The sequence below is a fragment of the Theobroma cacao genome, chromosome 10, assembly GCF_053813885.1.
Source record: "Theobroma cacao isolate CCN51 chromosome 10, ASM5381388v1, whole genome shotgun sequence".
In the NCBI taxonomy this organism is placed as follows: domain Eukaryota; kingdom Viridiplantae; phylum Streptophyta; class Magnoliopsida; order Malvales; family Malvaceae; genus Theobroma; species Theobroma cacao.
Window position 1 is genome coordinate 26394893 of NC_142648.1, and position 26719 is coordinate 26421611.

The window sequence follows — 26719 nt, forward strand, 5'->3', positions numbered from 1 at the left end:
CTCGTGCCCCGACCAATCATCCCATCATCGGTATCAAATTGAGCAGTTATCTTATCTATATTAAATAGTTCTTTATCTTTTCCTATTTTTATTCTCTCTCCATTTATATAGAACTACCTTTTTACCTAATTTGATTTTTCCACATTTTTGTTTTATCATATTTTAATTCTAGTTCTTCCTAATTTATTTTCACTCTTATTATCTCTACATAAATTTTCATGACTATGAATCTCATAAATATGTTCCACATTTCATCTTTTCCCACGTTTATGTATTTTTTAAACAAACATTCTAAATCCAAATATGTACGTACATTATCAATCTATATAAATCTATTTTTATCATTAAATGTTTACTTTTCCCCATATTTACTACTTAAATAAATTCATTAATCTTTTAATAATTAAATGCTTATTTATTTCTTTATATGTATTATGCTTGGGTATTTTTTAGTTAAATAGCTATTTCACTCGATTTATTATTATTTATTATATAAACAAATATATAGGTATATTCTTATATTTTTTATCTACTCTCACCATTTTTTTTTATCATCATTTTTTCATATATCGTTAAACATTCTATTTTTATCCTCCTTGATTCTTTTATATTTTCCTTCTTTATTATTTTTTTTTATTTATTATTATTTCTATTTTCTCTTAGCATCTAATCATTTTAAAAGTATTTTATCTTTTTATTTTACCTAACAACATACTATGACTAATTTATCCATCTATCAAACATTGGGCCAAAGACAACCACAAAGTCCAAATCAAAAGAAAATATTTACCTTTTATGGGCTAGAGTGGCCCACGATAACCGGATCACTCCCACTGATCTGCTTCCCAAGGCTTTCAGACCACTCCCAAAACGCACCGTTTCGGTGTCTTGTTCAGCAGCCCTTGGTGCGCCCAATACAACGCCGTTTGGAGAGAATAAAGCGGACTTTGGATGGGTTACTGGACGATGTCGTTTAAGCCCTCTGAACCCTAGCTATAAAAACCTCCTTTCCTTCCTTCTCTTTCATTTTCTTTTTTTCTTTCTCTCTCTCTCCCTTCTCTCTACTCTTTCATCGGCTTCCCTTCTGACCGGCGGACATCCAAAACCAGCTATGCCACCGGCTAACCCTCTCTTTCATTATACAAGATTTTACCTTCTTCTAATATGGCATTAGAACTTCATCTTTGATAAATTAAGATTCTCTTCTTCATCTTTGAACTGTTATAATATAACCTATATGTACATTCCTTGTGTCTTTTAAGCAAAAAATAAACATTTTTAATGCCTTTTATGCAAGACTCTTTCCGGTTATGTAGATTGGTAAAGGCGTTCAAACTTATTAAAAGCTTAACAGAACACTTGAAACTTATTAATTCAGCCAGCTGGAGAAAGAGGGTTCATTTCTAATTTTCACCAGCTTTCTTTTTCTATTTCTTTTCTACATTAGGTTTTCCCTTATCATTGGCCCGAGCTTTGTTTGCTGTTGTTTCTTCAACTGAAGTTATTGTCTCTACAGCAATAATCAGAAATTTCATGATTTGATTAAGGAGCTTCAGTTTCAGTGCCTGTTCTTGTTGCTTTATGGTTTCTTTTCGTTGCCCTATTTTCTCAGCCAACTTTCGTAACTCATCTATGATTGGCTCGACCATCTCTTCACCCGTCAGCTCCGATTTCTGAACAAATATTTCATCCATCTTAGAAAATCATTCGAAAAAAAAGAAAAAAAATTAAGCAAACAGAAAATATAAAGCAATTGAAATTAATTGATTAATTTTCACCATACGCTAAGTGAAACATTTATAGGATTATTGAAAAATTAAAGTAAAATAAATTTTTTTTATGTGCTAAGCCAATTCAGATTGATTGGACACTCTCTCTCAATAGCCTCCTAAAAATATTTACTTACGCCCACAAATTCTAGCAAATATAGAGAAAAAAATCTAGTTGCGAGGTGTTTAACTCTGTAGAGATTCCAGAAGTACCGTAGTCTTCCAAAACTTAAAGAATCATTTTTGTAATGAGAAGCCTAAGTAGAATAGGAATCCACATGTGACAAGAAGTTCTACACAACTAAAAATGTTAAAAAGAATTTGAAGCAAGCGCACATGACCTAAGTCTCTTAATTAATTAAAAGGATTCCACTAATTTTACGATTTTCAGAAAAAAAAAAAACACAATTTAGCTGTCCCCATACTCTAAATCTGTCCATAATTAAACTCCATCAATCACACCCTATCATCTATTTGTAAAAGAAAAAAAAAGACACATTTGAAGTTTTACATAACTAAAATTGATAAAAAATCTGAAGCAAGCAAACATGACCTAACAGCATGTTTGATTCACAGAATGAAATAGAATAATTATTCTGTAGGAATAGAATAAGAGAGAAATTGAATGGAATTATTATTATGTAGTTTAGTTCATGGAATACAATAGAGTAGGAACTTTTATTGTGACTTATTCTAATGTTTGGTTGGTGGGAATAATTTTGAAATAACTAAGGAATAAATGATAAAGTGACAAAATTAACCTTTATTATAATAAAATTATATTTTCATTAAACATCAATAATTTATTATTAAATTATTAATATTTTTAATTTATTATTAAATTGTTAAATAATTTATCATTAAATTAGTTATAGGATTTTTAATTTTAATTATTTGAATCATTTTTCTCTATTTATGTTTTTCATATCTTAATCTTTTAATTTTTATTTTCATTAAATATCAATAATTCATTATTAAATTATTAAATAATTTATAGAAAATTAATTATACAATTTTCATTTTAAGTATTTAAATATTTTTCTCTATTTATATTTTTTATTTTTTAATCTTTTAATTTCTATTTTCATTAAATATCAATAATTTATTAATTAATATAATTTTTTATTTTTGCTTTTTTTCTTCCTTTTTTCTTTTATTCTTTCATTTTTCTCATCTGTCGCCACTTATAGGAGCAACCACCGGCGACGTCGGAGCACCAATTTGGCGTTGGCCACAACCAGATCTATCCGTTGAAGCGCTGATCTAGCCAATGGCATTGCTAGATATGGAGCTCCAACGGCCAAATCTGGCCGCAACATCACCGGATTGGCACTCCACCATTTTTGCCGTTTATGGCCGACGACGGAGAACTTGGTGATGACGACAGCAAAGGACAACAGAGGACGATGGTGGAGGAGGGTAGTTGCAAACTTGCTTAGAAAGAGAAGGGTGGGAGGCAGATAAAAAAGAGAGAGCCCTAATTAACATGACTTCGATACATTTCATCCACCAGGAACTAAGTCACCACAAAAGCCTGCATCATTCAACTCAAAGATCACTCCACGTGACAAACATCATAGCAAAACATGTCCCAACCCACCTTACTCAGAAACGAATCCACCAACAATTGTAACCATGGTCATGAGAACAGAAAACAGACCCTTAGAACAAATTTATATTTATTGCACTAGTGGAGAAAAGATAGCGAATCAAAAAAGAAAATTTCAAAAATAAGGTAAGATCAATCTCAGGATCAAGAAATTCCAGACACCACCAAAATTAATTAATCATTAGCATATCAGTTTCTCTCCCCACCACAACCTTAGCAAAATTAAATTCATTTTTGTCTCTTCGGTGAATTTATTATAATGTTTTCTTATACATGTGATAGCTTATCGGATTCAAGCTACATTCTCAAATGTCATAAATTTTCACTAAAACCAATCATTAGCACTTATTTATAATAATTTAGGCTTCGTTTAATTGTTAATTTTATGACTTTAAAAAACAAAATAGTAAGAAAGTACGTTAAGACAAAAGCAAACAACTTATATGAAGTATTATAGGAAAAATTTAATTTTTTAAGATAGTGAAACACATAATTCTACTTATATATAGATTAATTATGTCATAATTGATGTTATACTTCAATTAGTTTTTCATTTATAATCAATCATGATTTTGCTTTCTAGCTTTAGTTTAAGAATTCTTCAAAACATGAAACTCCTACATGATTTTAGAAATAGATCATTAGGAATTCCTTCCAAAAATATAATAGAAACTGATAGTTATGAAGAAGACACCTTAATGAAATTGGATGTGGGGGTTTGACATATTTAATTGTTGTAGACTGTAGTAGCTTAGGTACCTAGCAATCGGTTCAACCAAGAAATTTCCAACAAGTTGATTTCAAATATCTTTTGTTTTAATGCATTAATTCGAAAATGATGAATTAGAACTGAGAAGAGCACTCATGGGGTTGCACACTTCCATTATTTTAGAGGTATTCAATTGTAATTACTTTTATGTTTGATAAATGGAAATTTATTTTAGTCTAAGTTAATACTAACTAGAGGTAATCTAGAGTATAATTTTTTTTTGTGACAAGCAAATTTGTTGATTTAAAGATATTCAATTGTCCAATTTGAAAATGACAAATTAGAATTGAGAGGAGTAAACGTGGGGTTGCACACTTGCATTATCTTCAATATATTCAATTGTCCAATTCGAAAATGACGAATTAGAATTGAGAGGAGCACATGTGAGGTTGCACACTTGCATTATCTTAAAGATATTCAATAAATCTAGCTTTAAATTTAGCACACTATATAATAGTAGATTTTTTATGAATAAATATATGAAGTATAATATTTTGACTATTAACTACACGTTAATTTGTACTTAAAAAAAACTACATGTTAATTTGGGTAACATGTCATGGCATTAGTCAAATTGATTCCATATATTAGTTTCTTTTTTCCTATAATATATGTGGATACTTATCTATGTTTGTGAGAGTTGAACTGTTAGATGAATTTGTAAGTTATTTAATTTCTGATTTCGCAAAAGTGAATCTTTCAAGTATCTCAATTAAAAAAAAAAAGGAAATCCCTCAAATACAAGAAATTCAAATGCAAATTATATTAGCCTAGTTTGGCTCCATTTTGATCCTTGAGAGCACAAGTTCTTAAATTTTTATTATATTATTGATATAAATGATTTATAATAAAAAGAGAATTACTTCTTATCGTGTAACTTAATTTATACGTATCTAAAATATTTTTTCAATAGAAATTTTATGCCTACAATTTTGTTAAAGCCAACAATTATAGTGACTTAATTATTGGTGAGATCCAAAGGCACTTGTCATTTTAATTTTGAGCAAGTCAACTGAAGTTAATGATCCTGTCCGCAAGAGATTCCAAGTGATTTCAGCCCTACTGTTGTTTTCAATTGTAACCAACCATGGCTAATAAGAGTAAAAGAAGATTATCGCCTCTATATTATAGTAGAATTGCGGACTTTGACTTGCTACAAGATGAAATTTAGGATAATCAATTCTAATTCTGAAATATATATATATGTAACTAACAAACACAAGCATATGAAGATACTGCCAAAACTCTCATATCAACGTAGAGTTACTATATCGGTTCTAGTTATATGTCTTTTAGATCCAATAATTTAAGGTACCACACAGTAATAAAAGTTGTCACATGTATGAATTCACACTTTGGATTAATGTGGAATAATGTTTTTTACATATTAAATTATCGATTCATAATATGACAAGACAATTTCTAGTTACATTTAATATTTTAATTTGTCTTGACTGTTGAAATAAGAAGGAAGTACATAACACAGTGTTCAGTGACTAGATTGTCATTTTTCATGAGATATCTTACATCAACTTGTAATTACTTTTATGCTTGATAAATGCAAATTTATTTGAGTCTAAGTTAATACTAACTATAGGTAATGTAGAGTATAATTTTTTTTCTTTTGAAAAGCAAATTTGTTCACTTCCATAATCAATTGGCCATTATAAGTCTCTCACGATTTTGGTAACAGACTTTTCATGACATAAGAATTTTGGTTTAGACGAAAAGCCCAAACAATTACATAAAACTATTATTGCAAAAAAAAGTATTGGTGGCATTGCATGTTAGAATATGTGATTAAATTAATTAACCACCTATAGCTAGCTTTATCGTAGTTAGTTGACTTTTGTTTAGTTAATTAACCCTGTGTATATGAACTCTTTTTTTTGCTAATGCCGCAGTATGAAGAACATAATACAAAATCTGTTTTGTCACGATGCTTCCTTTCTTATTCTCATAATCCTCTTGTCTTCTTCACGTTCTTGATACTTAGTAAACTAATATGGTATCGGAGCAAGTTGGTGATAATGAGGTGAGGAGCAAGTTGTCTTCTTCACCAAATTCTTCACATTCTTCCTTGTTATTGGAAGTGAGCTTGTTTAGAAGCATGTTGGTGAGGGGCGAGGTTGGTGCGAGAAGTTTTCCAGATGGCACGTTCCAAAAAAGCATGCATCGTGTTCTTTGATGAAGTTGATGCTGTTGGGGTGCACGTTTTGATGATGGTGTTGGTGGAGATAATGAGGTGCAGAGAACAATGTTTGAGATTTTCAATCAGCTTGACGGGTTTGATGCCCGTGGAGCCATCAAAGTTCTGATGGCAACTAACAGGCCCGGCACCTTGGATCCTGCAAATTTCTGAACAAATATTTCATCCAGTTCTATGATTAGAACTGAGAAGAGCACATATGGGGTTGTACACTTGCATTATTTTAAACGTATTCAAATGTCCAATTCGAAAATGACGAAATAGAATTGACAAGAGCACACATGGGGTTGCACACTTGCATTATTTTAAACGTATTCTATTGTCCAATTCGAAAATTAACACATTATACAATAGTTGTCTAATTCGAAAATGATGAATTAGAACTGAGAAGACTGCACATGGCGTTGCACACTTGCATTATCTTAAAGATATTCAATTGTCCAATTCAAAAATGAAGAATTAGAACCGAGAGGAGCACACATGGGGTTGCACACTGGCATTATCTTAAAGATATTCAATAAATCTAGCTTTAAAATTATCACACTATACAATAGTTGATTTTTTATGAATAAATATATGAACTATTATATTTTGACTATTAACTACACGTTAATTTGTACTTATAAAAAAAAACCACATGTTAATTTGGGAAACATGTCATGGCATTAGTCAAATTGATTCCATATATTAGTATTTTTCTTTTGTTATAATATGTCGATACTTATCTATGTTTGTGAGAGTTGAACTATTATATGAATTTGTAATTTATTTAATTTTTCATTTCGCAAAAGTCAATCTTTCAAATATCTCAATTCAAAAAAAAAAAAAAAAGAATCCCTCAAATACAAGAAATTCAAATGCAATTATGTTAGCCTAGTTTGGCTCCATTTTGATCTTTGAGAGCACAAGTTCTTAAATATTTATAACAAAAAGAGAATTTCTTCTTATCGTGTAACATAATTTATACATATCTAAAATATTTTTTCAATGAAAATTTTATGCCCACAAGTTCTGAAATTTATACGTTCAGAAAAAGTATGCATCGTGTTCTTTGATGAAGTTGATGCTGTTGGGGTGCACGTTTTGATGATGGTGTTGGTGGAGATAACGAGGTGCAGAGAACAATGTTTGAGATTGTCAATCAGCTTGACGGGTTTGATGCCCGTGGAAACATCTAAGTTCTGATGGCAACTAATAGGCCCGACACCTTGGATCCTACAAATTTCTGAACAAATATTTCATCCAGTTCTATGATTAGAACTGAGAAGAGCACATATGGGGTTGCACATTTACATTATTTTAAACGTATTCAATTGTCCAATTCGAAAATGACGAAATAGAATTGACAAGAGCACACATGGGGTTGCACACTTGCATTACTTTAAAGGTATTTTATTGTCCAATTTGAAAATTATCACACTATACAATAGTTGTCTAATTCGAAAATGATGAATTAGAACTGAGAAGAGTGCACATGGCGTTACACACTTGCATTATCTTAAAGATATTCAATTGTCCAATTCGAAAATGAAGAATTAGAATCGAGAGGAGCACACGTGGGGTTGCAGACTTGCATTATCTTAAAGATATTCAATAAATCTAGCTTTAAAATTATCATACTATACAATAGTAGATTTCTTATGAATAAATATATGAAGTATTATATTTTGACTATTAACTACACGTTAATTTGTACTTAAAAAAAAAACCACATGTTAATTTGGGAAACATGTCATGGCATTAGTCAAATTGATTCCATATATTAGTATTTTTCTTTTGTTATAATATATGTCGATACATATCTATGTTTGTGAGAGTTGAACTGTTAGATGAATTTGTAATTTATTTAATTTTGTTAAAGCCAATAATTATAGTGACTTAATTATTGGTGAGATCCGGAGGCACTTGTTTTACTTTCGAGCATGTCAACTGAAGTTAATGATCCTGTCCGCAAGAGATTCCAACTGATTTCAGCCCTACTGTTGTTTTTAATTGTAACCAACCATGGCTAATAAGAGTAAAAGAAGATTATCGCCTCTATAATATAGTAGAATTGCGGACTTTGACTTGCTATGAGATGAAATTTAGGATAATCTATTCTAATTCTGAAATATATATATATATATATATATATATATATATATATATATATTAACTAATAAACACAAGCATATAAAGATACTGTCAAAACTCTCAGATCAATGTAGAATTACTATATTGGTTCTAATTATATGTCTTTTAGATCCAATAATTTAAGATACCACACAATAATAAAAGTTGTCTCATGTATGAATTCACACTTTGGATTAATGTGAAATAATGTTTTTTACATATTAAATTATCAATTGATAATATCACAAGACAATTTCTAATTACATTTAATATTTTAATTTGTCTTGACTGTCGAAATAAGGAAGTACATAACATAGTGTTCAGTGACTAGATTGTCATTTTTCATGAGATATCTTACATCAACTTGTAATTACTTTTTTGTTTGATAAATGCAAATTTATTTTGGTCTAAGTTAATACTAACTATAGGTAATGTAGAGTATAATTTTTTTTTTGAAAAGCAAATTTGTTGACTTCCATAATCAATTGGCCATTATAAGCCTCTCACGATTTTGGTAAGAGACTTTTCATGACATAAGAATTTGGTTTAGAGGAAAAGCCTGAACAATTACATAAAACTATTTTTGCAAAAAAAAACTATTGGTGGCATTGCATGTTAGAATATGTGGTTAGATTAATTAACTACCTATAGTTAGCTTTATAGTAGTTAGTTGACTTTTGTTTAGTTAATTAACCCTGTGTATATGAACTCTTTTTTTGCTAATGCCGCAGTATGAAGAACATAATACAAAATCTGTTTTGTCACGATGATTCCTTTCTTATTCTCATAATGCTCTTGTTTTCTTCACGTTCTTGATACTTAGTAAACTAATATGGTATCGGAGCAAGTTAGCTTCGTTTTCGGTTCAATCTTGAGTTTTCTTGATTTTATTTTCTTGTTTCAATCTTATAAATCAAAGAGTTATGTCTTTGTTGAAATCCCTCTTGATTATCAGAAAATCCTTTTGTAATTTTAGTTCTTCAATTGAAACCATAAATGAAAAATTCTTCTTCAAAAGCCTCAAATTCCTCTATCACCGACTCTTAATCACCATATTATGTCCATCATCCGGACAACCGTGCATCAATTATGGCGAGCCCTAAGTTGACCTCACCCAATTACTTGGCATGGAGTCGTTCGTTTCTACTTGCACTAGCCATTCATAACAAGTCTGGCTTCGTAGATGGTAGCATCAAAAAACTTAAGTCGACTGATGACTTATTTCGTCCATGGAATAGATGTAATAAATTGGTAGTTGCTTGGTTGCTTGATTCCTTTTCTCCAGAAATTGCTTCCATGGTCTTTTACTTGGATTATACATAGCAAATTTGGAGAGTTTGAAGGAGCAATTTTCACAAGATGATGAGCCTCGAATTTGTAACTTGGAGTTTACATTAAGTAATGTCACATAGGGTACCAGGTCAATGGTTACATATTTTACCGAGTTTAAATCTATATGGGGAGGAATTGAAAAATTATAGACCACTACCTTATTGTGAGTGTGGTAGTTGCAATAACAATTGTTTTAAGAGATTTGTGGATCTGTATAATAAAAGCACAGTCTTTCGTTTCTTGAATGGGCTAAACAAGTCTTATTCTGCTTTGAGATCACACATAGTGATGATCAAGCCCTTTCCATCTCTTAAGGAATTCTATAATATGGTTTTACGAGAGGAATCATAGAGGTCATTATTCATTCAATCACAACCTCTAATTGGGGCTTCTGCTATGGCCTCAATTTCTGATGGTAAGAAGAAAAGGAATATGAATTTGATATGTAATCACTATGGTAAAAGAGGACATTCGAAAGATAAATGTTTTCGATTTATAGATTTCCCCGAAGATTTCAAGTTCACAAAATCTAAGGGGAATTTTAAGAAAGGAGGAAATGTTTCTGTTAATAGTGCTACTGTTGACAAAGAGAATGAGCACTTTGATGATGTAGATGTCAGCTCAGCTGGGTAGCTTTCTCACATTCAAGACCAGATTCAGAAACTAATGGTTCTAGTCACTAAGCGTGGTGGTATAGAAATGAATCAGGATTCCCCTTTGTCAACAAATCAACAAAATAAACCTTCTCTTGTCAACTCAGCTCTAGTAGGTATCATCTCTAAACACAGTTGTTTTTCCATTAAAAATGCCTTTCCTACATTGAAGTATGACACTTAGATATTAGACACAGGAGCTACAGATCATCTTACACGTATTTTGCATCAGTTTAGGTCATATAGACAATTACAAAATCTATTTGTGCAAATGCCCAATAAAATGAGAGCCTTAGTTACTCATGTAGGTACTATTCATTTGTCAAAAGGGTTGATTCTTGAAAATGTTTTGTTTGTTCCATCCTTTAAGTTCAACTTGGTGTCTGTTAGTAGACTCAATGCAAATAAAAGAAACTTCTTGGCTTTCTCTGACAAATACTGTCTGATTCAGGACCTTCTTACCTAGACAATGATTGGTCATGCTAAAGTTACCAATGGGCTCTGCATCATGCAGAGATACTTGAGTGCACAAATACCAGCAGATTTCAAGAATGCTTTTACTAGACAGTTTAATAATTCTACAAATTTCAGTTGTGTTTTTCCTTGTGCAAATTTGAGTTCTGATTTTTCATTGTACTCTAAAAAAAGTTTGTTCAAATGCTTGTAGTTCTTTGAAATCAAATTTTGATATTTGGCACTATAGATTTGGTCATGTTTCAATGTGATGGGTGTCCTTTGGCTAAACAAAGGAAGTTGTCATTTCCAATACATGTGAATTCTTCTACAAATTCTTTTGATTTGATACATGTTGATATATGGGGTCCTTATACTACTCTTACATAATGTATGAGGTTTCGTTTTTCTGATTAGCTGGTTGTTTTTTGGTAATGCGGTGTTTATGTCTTTTTGAAAGACTGGATGACACATACGTTCTACTGATTATTGCTGACTTTTTTACGTTATATAGCTGTTGGAATTTCTTACAGGGTTTGTTGTGAGAGTTGGCTAATTTTTAATCCATAAGCTTTTACTTAGTTTGGTTATTTGTTTTTATTTTCTGGGTTGATTTTCATCTGGGAGTTTGTAACGTTTTTTTTGGGTATTGTCCCTGGGCTTATTGGGATGATTTCTTTTTAGTTTGGTGGGATATACCTGGACATTATGGGTATATTGTCTAGTTTTGTGTTTTTCCGTCGATTTGATTGTGGAATTTTCCCTTAGCTAAATAAAAGTATATTATCATTTTTCAAAAAAAAAATGGTAGTGTTGAACAATATAAAGCAAGGTTGCTAGGAAAAAGCTATAATTAGAAAGCTGGTTTTAATTATCAAGAAAACTTTAGTCCGGTGGCAAAACACACAACCGTAAGACTTTTCTTGGCATTAGCTGCTGTTAAAGGTTGGTTTCTCACTCAACTTGATATAAATAATGCTTTCTTGAATGATGATTTGGATGAAACTATTTTTATGGAGACGCCTGAAGGAAATCATGTTAAGGGTGTCCTAATAATGTTCAAATGGTGTGCAAATTACACAGGTCTTTGTATGGCTTTAAGCAAGTGTCAAGGTAATGGAATTTGAAGTTTACCTGCTATTTGTTAACCTATGGTTTTCAGCAATCTAAAGCTAATTATTCTTTGTTCACCAAAAGCACAAACAGTGGAGGATATATTGCTTTGTCAAACTATGTTGATATTGTGATTGGTAGTACTTCCATAGAGCTTGGTACTGAAGTTAAAGACTAACCTAAATTCTAATTTTAAACTCAAGGACTTAGGGAAACTTAAATATTTTCTTGGGTTTGGGGTAGCAAGTGTTAAAACATCGAACTAGAAAATACCGAAATGGCTTCAAGGCATATAACAGTGGCACTGTCCTTAAGGTTTTATTCGCCCCCACTGATAGTGTGCAAAAGTGTTACAGGCGATAAACCTCAAGGATACAATGAAGCCTAGTGATTGACTGTGTTCTGCACTAACGAAGTCGATCCACTAAGCATTCATTGATGAATAACACGATTATCTAGTCTTTTGTATAATTTTCTACAATAAAATAATACAGAAGAAAATTTAAAGAATTTTGAAAGGAAAAGAGGGAGTGTTTTATTTTTAGTATTTCTGTGTATTTTCTGTTTTAGCGGAGGGACTAGAAAATACCGAAATGGCTTCAAGGCATGTTATAGTGCCACTGTTCTTAAGGTTATATTCGCCCCCACAAATAGTATGCAAAAGGGTTACAGGTGATAAACCTCAAGGATACAATGAAGTCTAGTGATTAACTGCGTTCTGCATTGACAAAGTCGATCCACTGAGCATTCACTAATGAATAACACAACTATCTATTCTTTTGTATAATTTTCTATAGTAAAATAATACAGAAGAAAATCTAAAGAATTTTGAAAGGAAAGGAGGGAGTGTTTTGTTTTTATTATTTCTATGTATTTTCTATTTCGGAGGAGGGTCCTATTTATAGGCAACTGAGGCAGTTTTTCAATAGACACAATTGTGTCTATTTTAGACAGAAACGGTTTCTTCCTGTTTTTAACAATTAAACCAACATGCACAATTGTATTTTGTTTCAGACAGAATCTGTTTCTGTCTGTTTCCAATAGTTATTATCTATTGAAAATAAAATTAAAAATACATATATTATTTTTTTCTGCAAGTGGCAAGTGCCATTATAAATAATTAAATATTAAATTTAATTAATTTCAAGCCCATCCAGGCCCAGAAAGCCCATCCATGGTCCATTGCCTATTAAAGTCCAATTGCAATGGACTTATACTCCTCTCTATTTAAGTAACTCTGTTTCCTTTTCTTTTTCCAATGTGGGATTTTGTCCCACATTTATTATTGTTGAAAATATCCAACAATCCACCACTATTTTCAAAATAATTTTTTTTTTTTAATCTTGGAAATCGATTGCATAAATGAATGTGTCTTCTGATTAAACCTTCACTTAGTGAAAACGAGTTAAAGTTAACCAAAATTGCATGGTAGACTATGCTTTGAACCAACTATTGCATTTGGTTAACCGAACACATTTCACACAATGATTTCATCACCAGTGAATGCATAGTATCTAATGATGCTTTTATGGCCATGCGTTAGCATCCTCTTTTCATGAGTGCTGTTAAAGCCAAGCTCTTGAGCTTCTAGAAGCAGCCACACTTCCAATTCACATAGGTAGATCCCATAAAAAATGCCCCTGTAACTAAAGCATTCTAACAAACTTTATGTTATAGGTCTATTAAGAGTACCTAGCATTTTTGCTTTGGATGGAATATAATATATATATATATATATATATATATTATAATATAGTGCTAGCAGCCATATACAAATGATGAACTTTGTCTCATAAAACTTCAAGACTTGACGTTATACCAAGCGCTGAGTCGAGTTTCCATTATAGCTGACTTTCAATTTATGAGCTTGAGCCCCATCCCCTTTAAGGTCTTATCTACAAGATCTCTAGCAAGAGTTTTGTTCAAGGATCCGTCAAGTTTTAACTAGACCTCACAAAAGTTATAGTGATCACTCCATCAGAAATTAACTGTTGGACATAGCTATATCTTAATCTAATGTGTCTAGACTTTCCATTATACACTTGGCTATATGCTCTTGCTAAAGCTACTTCACTATCACAATGGATAGACATTGGTGAAATTGGTTTTGGCCACAAAGGTATATCATAGAGTAAATTTCTTAGTCATTCGGCTTCTTTAGTGGTAGCAACCTATGCAATAAATTCGGCTGACATGGTAGAATCTACTTTACATGTTTGTTTCTTGGACTCCCAATAAATGGCACCCTCACCAAGCATGAAGACCCATCCACTAGTGGAAGCATGATCTTCTAAATTTGTAATCTAGCTAGCTTTCGAATATCCTTCCAATACTGATGGATATCCATTATAGCAAAGACCATAGTTGATTGTTTTCTTTAAATACCTTAGTACTCGATTATGGCCTGCCAATGCAAAATACCTAGATTACTTGTATACCTACTTAACTTTCCAACAACAAATGCTATATCTAGCCTTATACATGTCATTGCATATATTACGCAACCAATCACTCTTTCATATTGTAATTGATTAATAGCCCTACCAGCATTATGTACTAATTTGATTTGAAGATCTATAGGTGTAGATTCTGGTATACAATCACTAAGATCAAACTTCTTAAGTACATTTTCAATGCAATGCGATTATGAGAAAGTTATAGTATTTTCATCTTGGAATATTTTAATTACTAAAATGATATCTGCTATACCCATATCATTTATTGCAAAGTTATTTGACAAAAACATTTTTGTTTCCTCTACTTGTTCTAAATTCGTGCAAGAAATTAACATGTCATCCACATTTAAGCAAATTATAACACCTTTGCCATTTTGGAATTTGCTATATGTGCATTTATCGAATTCATTTATGTTATAGCCATTGGCTAAAAAAACTTCATCAAATTTTTGATGCCATTGTTTTGATGATTGTTTAGGCCCATACAATGACTTGACATGCTTACAAACCCTATGCTCTTGTCTTGGAACAATAAACCCTTCCGGTTGTGTCATGTAGACTTTTTCTTCTAATTCACCATTTAAGAATGCTGTCTTGACATCCATTTGATGAATCACCAACTTATAAATTGATTCAAGAAAAATTAGAAATCTAATTGTAGTAATTCTAGCTACTGGAGCACAAGTATCAAAGTAGTTAATCCCTTGCTTTTGTTTAAAACCTTTGGTTACTAATCTTGCTTTGAATTTGTCTATGGTTCCATCCACATTCATTTTCTTTTTGAAAATCCATTTACAACCTATTAGTTTGGAACCTAGTGGAAGATCAACCAAAATCCAAGTGTTGTTTCCCATTATTGAGTCCATCTCATCATTGATTGCTTCTTTCCAACATGTAAAATCTTGAGACTTCATTGCCTCATCATATGTAATAAAGTCCAATTCCAAATTAAAACAATAAAGTATTTTATTATCTATATTTTCTCCTGTTCCTTCTACAAGGAACATATAAAAGTCTGGAGTAAAATCTTTTACCTTTCTAGCCCTTTTTCTTTTTCTTTTTTTTGGACTAGATTCATCATTATTTTCATTTTGTTCCAATGGAATGTCATTTTATTGTATTGATTGTTGTGGTTGTAGTTTTCTTGACACAAATTTGAATATATTTTCATCAAAAATTGCATCTCTTCATTCAATAACAGTGTTAACTGGAATTGAATCATTTGGTTCAATTACCATGAACCTATATGCTTTACTATATTGCGCATGTCCTATGAATATGCATTTTATTCCTCTTTCACCCAGTTTTTTTCCTTTGGGTTCTATAACTTTAACTACAGCTCTACAACCCTAAACCTTTAAATAGCTAAGGTTAGGTCTTATTCTCTTCCATTGCTCATATGGGATTATTTTATTTTCCTTTTTAGGAACTCTATTTAATATGTGATTAGCTGTTAATAAAGCTTCTCCTCCAAAACCTTTTCCATGACATAAGTATGATAACATAGCATTTACCATTTCGGTCAAGACCCTATTTTTCCTTTCTACCACACCATTATGTTGTGGTGTATAAGGTGTTGAAATATGATGGATTATTCTGACGGAGGCAAAATAAATTGGACTGTCATATTCTCCACCTCTATCCAATCTTAAGCACTTGATAAAAGATTCACATTGTAATTCTCTTTCTATTTTATAAACCTTAAATTTATCAAGCACTTCATCTTTAGAATGCAGCAAATATACATAGCAATATCTAGAGAAATCATCAATAAATGTGACAAAATATTTCTTTCCAGCTAATGTACGTATACTTTGCATATCACACACATCACTATGTATTAGTTCAAGTAATTTAGTGTTTCTTTTAACTTTAGAAAAAGGATTTCTAGTTATTTTTGTTAGCATGCATGCATTGCATTTATCAATATTTTGATTAAAATTTGAAATTAAGTCCATTTTATACATATCATCTAATCTTTTATAATTTAAATGTCCTAATCTATAATGCCATAAATAAGAGGATTCAATTATATAAGTAGAAACAACAATCTTATTCTTATTATTATTAATATTATTTAGTTGGAACATTCCCTCACACATATAACCTTTCCCAATAAATATTCCCCTCTTGGACAGAAAGAATTTATCTGCCTCTAATACAAGCTTGAAACCAAACTTATTTAATAGACTTCTAGACACTAAATTTTTCTAACTTTTGGAACATAATAAACATCTTACAAAGTTAGAATTTTTCCAGAGATGAACTCAAGCTCAATAGTCCCTTTGCTTTTAATGGTTGTTGTAGAAGAATTTCCCATGTATAGGAAATTTCCATGGTCACTTGGAGTGAAATTCTTGAATAGATTCTTTTCATTGCACACATGTTTTATTGCTCCTGAATCAATCCACCAATCATCATTTTCGTCAACCATATGGATTTCAGAAATCATAGCTGCAAAATTTTCAAAAGCAACATCATTTGAAGAAGTAATTTTCTTCTTCAATAATCAACATTCCTCTTTGAAATGTCCTAGTTTTCCACAATGGAAACATGCACTTTTGTTCTTTCTTTTGAATTTCAGACTATTAGCAATCTGTTTGAACTTCCTTTTGGCAAGTTTAGTGGTCTGTCCATCCTCCACAATGTTTACTTTGGCTTATCCAAAAATAGCAACTTGTTCTTGTTTTCTGTATTCCTCTTCAATTCGAAGATAATTTGCCAAAGCCTCAAGAGTTATATCTTTTTTTTTTTGTGTTTCAGACTTCTTTTAAACTCTTTCCATGATGGAGGAAGTTTGTCTATAATGGAGGATGCAACTATAGTTTCATCCATTTTCATTTTATATTGTTTAAACTGATTAAGCATTCTTTCAATTTCTCGCAGTTGTTTTATAACAGAATGCCCATCGACCATTTGATAATTATTAAAGCGACTGACAAGAAATTTCTTACTTGTTGCATCTTCTGTCATATACCTGGTTTCCAGTTTGTCCCATAATTCTTTTGCAGTAGCTTCATTCTGGTATGTGTTAAATAAGTAGACCTGTCAAAATGGGCTTGGCCCATTGGGCAGACCCATTTTTTATTAAAAATGGGATGGGTTGGGTTTATATTTTTCAAGCTCATATTAAAACCGAGCCTAGATGGGCCAACCTATTTAAATATTGGGTAATTTCGGGCTAGGCCAGGCCAACCCATTAGGCCAAAAGAAAAAAAAAATTAATGGCCTAGTTCACCAATTGGTCCAACCTTCTAGCTCCCTTTCCTTTTTTTATTCACTCTACCCTACCGCCCCATTATTTCCCTTTTCTTCTTTCACTTGCTGCAAGTTTACTACCATCTTCAATTCCTCACCACTACATCTGTATGTCTGCATCTCATTTCTTTTCTCTTTCTTTTCTTTTCCTTTTTTTTCTTTCTTGCTATTTATCTATCTTTTGTTCCTCTCTTTGATTTCTTTGCCAAAAATGTTATTTTGAGGTATGTTTCTTTCTCTCTTTATGATTCAATATTTTTTTTGTTTTCTCCTTTATATTAATTGCCTTTCAAAAGAAATTCTAATTACCTATTGGAATTTGTTGTATATTATCATTATTTCACATGTTTTTTTTTGAAAAAATAAATTAATAATTATAATTAATAATTGTGTTAAGGTTGTAGTATAATGTGGTCTGTGTAAAGTGATGGCTGGGTTGGATGATCTTTATCTAGTTTTGTTACAAGTCCTATGGGGTGTTTTTGGTCTTGTGCATAGGTCTCATTTTTACCCAGATTTGTGTGTGAAAACAACAAGTTAATTGTTCAAAAGTCTAGTCAACAAATTAATGCCTTGTTGAGAATGTACAACTAACAAATTAATGCCTTGTTCAAAGATCACTTTCAGCAAGTTGAAATATTTAGAACTCAATCATTTACTAAGTCTCATAATCTTTTGTCTAGGGAATCAAACCTGCACGTTTCCATCCTTGAAAGACTTAATTGTGATTAATTGTCCTAGCTTGAAGGTTGTACACCGAAAAGGTATGAATTAATTCATGATGCTTCGATCCTGCTACAATTTATTTTGCAAACTACGGCTCAATTTTATTTTTTTGTTGAAATATTGTCTTCTTTCATTGTTTTAGAAATTAATAGTTTTATGTTGTATATAAGGTTTATTTTATTTATATTTTATTTAATCATATATAAATAAATATTGTTGTTCATTGGTGTAAATTTTTAATATTTATTATTCATGTTTATGTTATTTGAAGGTAATGATGATGGATCAATCAGTTGAAAATTGTGTAAATTTGGATGATGATGTGAAAATTTTAAATGAGGATGAAATTCCCTCCCACTCCCATATATCTGAATCTAAACAATTAAATACGAGGGCGAAAAAAGAAACTTCGAATGTTTGGAGTTATTTCACTAAAATAGGCAAAAAGGAATATGGAATAGAAAGGACAACTTGTAATGGTTGTAAAATGGAGTATAAGGTTGGTCCTAAACCCGATGGCTCTAATTATGGCACTTCACATTTGCGTCGTCACATTGATACTTGTAAATTTATTTCATATTTTAATCCACATCAAATGCTTATGGATCATGAAGGGAAAGTAAGGGCTAGAAAATTTGATCCAAGGATTTCACATGGCACGCTTGTTGAAGCTATAATTAAGCATGACTTGCCTTATGCTTTTGTTGAATATGATAAGATTAGAGCTTGGGCTCAATATGTAAATCCAGATGTGGTGATGCATTCTAGAAACACTACTGTATTTGATGTTCGAAGGATTTATTTGACAGAGAAAGAGAAACTTTAACAAGTTATGGTCAAGGTACCTAATAGAATTTGTTTAACTTCTGATGTATGGACAACATCTACTTCTGAGGGTTATATTTGTTTGACTGCTCATTTTGTCAATGAAAATTGGAATTTATGTAGCAAGTTACTTAACTTTTGTCATATGCCTCCTCCACGCACTAGAGTTGAATTAGCTACCACATGTTTGATTGTTTGAAAGAATGGGGAATAGATAAAAAAGTTTTCTCCCTTACTTTAGATAATGCTTCTGCTAATGATAACATGCAAGCTATCTTGAAAGGCCACCTTCATTTGCAAAATAGCTTGATTTGTGATGGTGAATTTTTTAATATGCGTTGTTGTGGTCATATATTAAATCTTATTGTTCAAGAGGGCTTGAAAGCAATCAATGAAGCATTATTTAAAATTAGAGAGTGTGAAATATGTAAAGGCATCAGATGGGAGGATGAAAAAGTTTCAAGAATGTGTTCAACAAGTTGGCATTGATGTAGGTGTTGGGTTACGTTTAGATGTGTCGACTAGATGGAATTCAACATATTTGATGCTTGAAAGTACAATCAAATATCAAAAAGCTTTTGCTAGTCTTCAATTTGTTGATAGAACTTATAAATATAATCCATCCGATAAGGAATGGGGGAGAGCAATGATAATTTGTGAATTCTTGGAGCCCTTTTATGAGACCACAAACTTCATATCCGGTTCATCTTATCTAACTTCTAACATGTATTTCATGCAAGTTTGGAAAATTGAATCTATTTTAAATGAGAATTTGCATAGCGAAGATTAGGTTATCAAAGATATGTCTCAAAGGATGAAAATGAAATTTGACAAGTATTGGAAGGATTATAGTGTAGTGCTTGCATTTGGAGCTATTCTTGACCCAAGGTTAAAGCTTGATTTCTTAAAATTTTGCTATTCTAAGATTGACACTTCTACTTGTCATGGAAAGTTAAGAGATCTGAAGACAAAGTTGTACAAGCCCTTTGAAGAATATGCAAGGAACACCTGTGCATCATCAAGTATTTCTTCTCACTCAATAAGTAATTTGCCTAAGCAAACTGGAGGGGGAACTAAACCTAAAGGATCAAAGATCTTTAATGTAAGTTTTATGTCTTTCTAACATTTTATTACATGAGAATTTATGTTACTTTACTTATATTTTGATAATTGCTTTATTTTGTTTATGTATGTAAAAATTGTAGGAGTTCAAAATGTTTCAAAATGAAACAGTTTCTATTGCTGGAAAGTTTGAGTTGGATGTTTATTTAGATGAGGCAAAGCTTGATCATGAAGTATTTGAAGACTTGGATGTGCTTAGTTATTAGAAGAATAATACTAAGCGCTTTCCTAATCTTTCTATTATGGCACGAGATGTATTGAGCATTTCGATTACTACGGTAGCATCAGAGTCTACTTTTAGTATTGGTGGCCATCAAGTTTAGAAGTTCCCTCCACCATGAAAATGTTCAAATGCTTGTTTGCACGAAAGATTGGTTGCATGGCTTTTCTTTAGCTACTGATGGTATTGTTTATCTTATATATTTTAATATCTTTAATTTTTGCTTGTCAGATTAATAATTTTAGTTAAGATTGAAACTCACTATCTCTTTTTCTTTTATGACAATCAATATTAGATGACAATGATTCAGACCTTGAGACATCATTGCTGTCCAACCAAGATTCAAATGATTTGCTTGATGATGAGGATTGAGGAGGACAAATCTTGAAGTTTCTATTTATTTGGTTGTGTACTTATGTTGATGGGATTGTAATTTATGTTAATGATCGAAACTTTATTTATGTTTAGTGTAATTTATTTTCTTATTTATCTTTGGTGTAATTTATTTATTTTAACATGTTTTTATTATTCAATCTATGGATTAAATTATAAAACAATTTATTGATAGGGAGTTTGTTAGGTAAATTTTTAAAAATAATTTTTTTTTAAAAAAAAGTGGGCTAGCCTAGCCCAACCCATGGGCTAGCAAGGGGTGGGCTGGATTGGGAGTTTAACAACCCATTTAAAAAATGGGCTAGCCCAACCCAGCCCATATTTTTTCAACCCACAATGGGTTGAGCCAAGCTAGCCCATATTGACAGGTCTACAAATAAGTCATCAGCCAAACCATTCAAGATGTGGCCTTTGCACATATAATTGGCATTGTCCCATTTCTGCCTCTCTCTGATTGCAGCAACAGATTCATTTTCACCCTCTCCTGGTCTAGGTGTAGTCAAGACATTATAAAAAGATTTGTTTTTAAATTTTGACTATTTCTTAATTGCAAATGTTGTTTGGATGCTAAATTAATTATAAAGTCTAAACTACAATAATTTAAACAAAGAATCAAATGGTAGAGCACTTGGCTTTTATCAATTCGGTTCTTGTATTTTTCATTGATCATTTATAAATTACTCAAATTAATCAACCTCATTAATTGAATTAACCAAATTAATTTAATCGAAACTTGCTCACTCTCTCTCTCTCTCTATATATATATATACACTTAATCCTAAAATATCATAAAAATAAATGAGTTTGATAATAAAACCATCCAAATTGTTTGACTAAGATACAACTTTTATATGTAAATTTTATATTTTTTATACATTATCATTATTTATGTCTCTTCCTTTGAGATTTCGAACTATTATACTCCAACCCTACTCAAAAATAAAGCCATAACACTTGAAAATTAAAAACATAACACTTCAATCAAACCAATCATTGGCACTTAGTTATAATAATTTAGGCTTCATTTAATTGTTACTTTTATCACTTTAAAAAACAAATAGTGAGAAAGTACGTTAAGACAAAAGCAAACAACTTATTTGAAGTATTATAGGAAAAATTTAATTTTTTAAGATAACGAAACACATAATTCTACTTACATATAGATTAATTATGTCATAATTGATGTTATACTTCAATTATTTTTTCATTTATAATCAGCTATGATTTTGCGTTTTAGCTTTAGTTTAAGAGTACTTCAAAACATGAAAAGAAATCCCTCCTATTTGATTGTAGAAATAGATCATTAGGAATTCCTTCCAAACGTATAAAAGAAATTGATAGTTATGAACAAGACACCTTAATGAAATTGGATGTGACGGTTTGACATGTTAATTGTTGTAGACTGTAGTAGATTAGGTACCTAGCAATCGCTTCAACCAAGAAATTTCCAACGAGTTGGTTTCAAATATCTTTTGTTTTAATGCATTAAGTCATGAGTTAAAAATATTCAATTGTCCAATTCAAAAATGACAATTTAAAACTGAGAAGAGCACAAATGTGGTTGTACACTTGCATTATTTTAAAGGTATTCGATTGTCCAATTCGAAAATGATGAATTAGAACTGAGAAGAGCACACATGGGTTGCAAACTAAGAAGAGCACACATGGGGTTGCACACTTGCATTATTTTAAAGGTATTCAATTGTCCAATTCGAAAATAACGAATTAGAACTGAAAAAGCACACATGGGGTTGCACACTCGCATCATCTTGAAGGTATTCAATTGTCCAATTCAAAAATGACGAATTAGAACTGAGAAGAGCATATGTCGGGTTGCACACTTGCATTATCTTAAAATATTCAATAAATCTAGCCTTAAAATGATCACCATATACAATAGTTGTCCAATTATAAAATGACGAATTACATAAGAATTTTGGTAAGAGACTCGAGAATTGAAATTATCACACTATACTGTAGTTATCCAACTAAAAAATTAAAAGCATAACACTTGAAAATTAAAAGCATAACACTTCAAAATTGAAAGCATAACAATTGAAATTAAAAGGCCTAAGGTTAAAATTATTAATTGAGCCACCCAGAGACACGGTGCTTTCAGATCAACTAGGCACCGGAGTCTTGATCCCTAGGATAGTTTCTTGGAATTTTTGCTGACCGAATTGCTGTCTGGAATATTCTCTTTCTTGGTTCCCTTCAACTCTTCTCGTGCTTCAACTAGAGTTTTCATCTTTTCAGCACGAATCAGATGTTCCACCTCATTAGTAAAAGAGTCAGTAAGTGATGCAAGTAACACCAGTGCCATTTCTTCTTCATTTGTATTGACAACCAACCTCTTCAATTTTTTTATTATTAAGATAGTTATACAAATAATTTAGTTAGAGTTATTACACAATGCCATTGTCTAGTTGGCACGTTCCAAAAAAGCATGTATCGTGTTGTTTTATGAAGTAGATGCTATTGGGGGTGCACTTTTTGATGATGGTTTTGGTGGAGATAACGAGGTGCAGCGAACAATGCTTGAGATTGTCAATCAGCTTGACGGGTTTGATGCCCGTGGAAACATCAAAGTTCTGATGGCAACTAACAGGCCAGACACCTTAGATCCTGCATTTTTACGTCCCGGATGATTGGACCGTAAGGTTGAGTTTGGTCTTCCTGATATGGAGAGTCGGACTCAAATCTTCAAAATCCGTACAAGAATTATGAATTGTGAAAGGTACATTAGATTTGAACTTCTTGCTCGACTTGGTCCTAATTCTACAGGTGCTAATATAAGGACTGTATGCAGAGGCTGGACTGTTTGCAATATGAGCAACAAGGAAGATGAAAACTGAAAAAGATTTTCTCAATGTCGTAAACAGAGTCATTAAGGTTACGAGAAGTTTAGTGCAGCTCCAAAATATATCGTAGACAATTAGGTCTGAAGGCATTGTTATATATATATATATAACATTTATCAATGTTCAATTTACAGTTTTATATTGTACAAGATTTTACCTTCTTCTAATATAGTATTAGAACTTCATCTTTGATAAATTAAGATTCTCTTCTTCATCTTTGAACTGTTATAACATAACCTATAAGTACATTCCTTGTGTCTTTTAAGCAGAAAAAAAACATTTTTAATGCCTTTTATGCAAGACTCTTACCGGTTATGTAGATTGGTAAAGGCATTCAAAGGAAATATATTATTTTATTGCATTTCAGTCAAACCAGATGCACATGCATCCAAGCGCAGATACATTCTAGAGGAAAATTAAAAGCTTAACATAACACTTGAAAGTAAAAACCCTAAGGTTAAACTTATTAATTCAGCCAGCTGGAGAAAAAGGTTTCGTTTCTAATTTTCACCAGCTTTCTTTTTCTATTTCTTTTCTGCATTAGGTTTTCCCTTATCATTGGCCCGAGCATTGTTTCCTGTTGGTTCTCCAACTTAAGTTATTGTCTCTACAGCAAGAAGCAGAAATTCTATCATTTTATTAAGGAGCTTCAGTGCCTTTTCTTGTTGCTTTATAGTTTCTTTTCGTTGCTCTATTTTGTCAGCCAACTTTCGTAACCCTTCTATGATTTGGATGTCCATTTCTTCAACCTCCGATTCCTGAACAAATATTTCATCCATCTTAGAAAATCTTTTGAAAAAAAAGAAAAAATAATTCAGCAAACAGAAAATATAAAGCAATTTAAATAATTTGATTAATTTTCACCATACACGAAGTGAAACATTTATAATATTATTGAAAAATTAAAGTAAAATAAAATCTTTTTTTTATGTGCCAAGCCAATTCAGATTTAAAGTTTTACACAATTAAAATTGATAAACAATATGAAGCAAGCAAACATTATCTAACAGTATATTTGGTTCACGGAATGGAATAGAATAAAAGAAAAATAGAATAAAATTATTATTATATAGTTTAGTTCATAGAATAGAATAGAGTAAGAATTGTTGTTATGACTAATTATAATCAACGAATAAATGATAAAATAACAAAATTACCTTTTATTATAATAAAATTTATTTTCAACAAAAATAAAATAAAATTATATTTCATTAAACATCAATAATTTATTATTAAATTATTAAATAATTTATCATTAAATTAGTTATATGATTTTTAATTTATGTGTCAAGCCAATTCAGATTGATTGGACACTCTCTCTCAATAGCCTCTTAATAATATTTACTCACACCCACAAATTCTAGCAAATCTAGAGAGAAAACCCAGTTGCGAGGTGTTTAACTCTGTTGAGATTCCAAAAGCACCATAGTCTTCCAAAACTTAAAGAATCATTTTTGTAATGAGAAGCCTTAGTAGAATAGGAATCCACATGTGACAAGAAGTTCTGCACAACTAAAAATGTTAAAAGATTTTGAAGCAAGCAAACATGACCTAAGTCTCTTAATTAATTAAAAGGATTCCATTAATTTTATGATTTTCAGAAAAAAAAAACACAATTTAGCTGTCCCCATTCTCTAAATCCATCCGTAATTAAGCTCCATCAATCACACCCCTATCATCTATTTGTAAAAGAAGAAAAAAAGACACATGTGAAGTTTTACACAACTAAAATCGATAAAAAATTTGAAGCAAGCAAACATGTCCTAACAGCATGTTTGGTTCACGGAATGAAATAGAATAATTATTTTGTAAGGATAAAATAAGAGAGAAATAGAATGAAATTATTATTATGTAGTTTAATTCATGGAATAGAATAGAGTAGGAATTATTATTATGACTTATTCTAATGTTTGGTTCGTAAGAATAATTTTAGAATAAATGATAAAATGATAAAATTAACCTTTATTATAATAAAATTTATTTTTATACAAAATAAAATAAAATTATATTTTCATTAAACATCAATAATTTATTATTAAATTATTAATATTTTTAATTTGTTATTAAAATTGTTAAATAATTTATCATTAAATTAGTTATAGGATTTTTAATTTTAATTATTTGAATAATTTTTCTCTATTTATATTTTTCATATCTTAATCTTTTAATTTTTATTTTCATTAAATATCAATAATTCATTATTAAATTATTAAATAATTTATGGAAAATTAATTATAAAATTTTCATCCACCAGGAATTAAGTCACCGCAAAAGCCTGCATCATTCAACTCAAAGATCACTCCACGTGACAAACATCACAGCAAAACATGTCCCAACTGTCACGACCCGGAACCTCCCTCAGGCCCATGACAATCGCAGCGACGTCCCTGATTGACACTCATTATCCGGAATGCCAACCGGAACCCCGCAAGGCTTACATATCAGTTTCTTTCCTTTTCTGTGAGCAATCGTTGTTAAATATCAAGTTTTTAGAGAATATACACTATTTTAGATCAAAAACAATCAAAATAAAATTTTCGCCACACAGGGGTATTTTGGTCATTTTTTTCTCAAAAATTTCGAAACTGGCTAAAACGTAATATACAAGTACAAAACACATAATTCATATTCAAAATGAGTTTAAAAGTCTAAAATCTTCATTTAAAACGAAATTACGGTTATTTGAATATAATAAGAAAATAAAAGAAATATTAAGGAAAATATTCTATTTTCTTATAAAACAATATTTATAGAGTTATACGTGAATAATTTTTGTAGCGTAAAAGCTAAATAAATTTATACATACTGAAATACAGTAAGCTAAAATATTTAATTTAAT

General features: G+C 31.0%; 1 pseudogene; it reads left to right on the top strand.

The window, feature by feature from the left end:
* Positions 1-3121: 3121 nt before the first annotated feature.
* Positions 3122-23958, top strand: LOC148760528 (26S proteasome regulatory subunit 7-like; annotated as a pseudogene).
* Positions 23959-26719: the final 2761 nt, after the last annotated feature.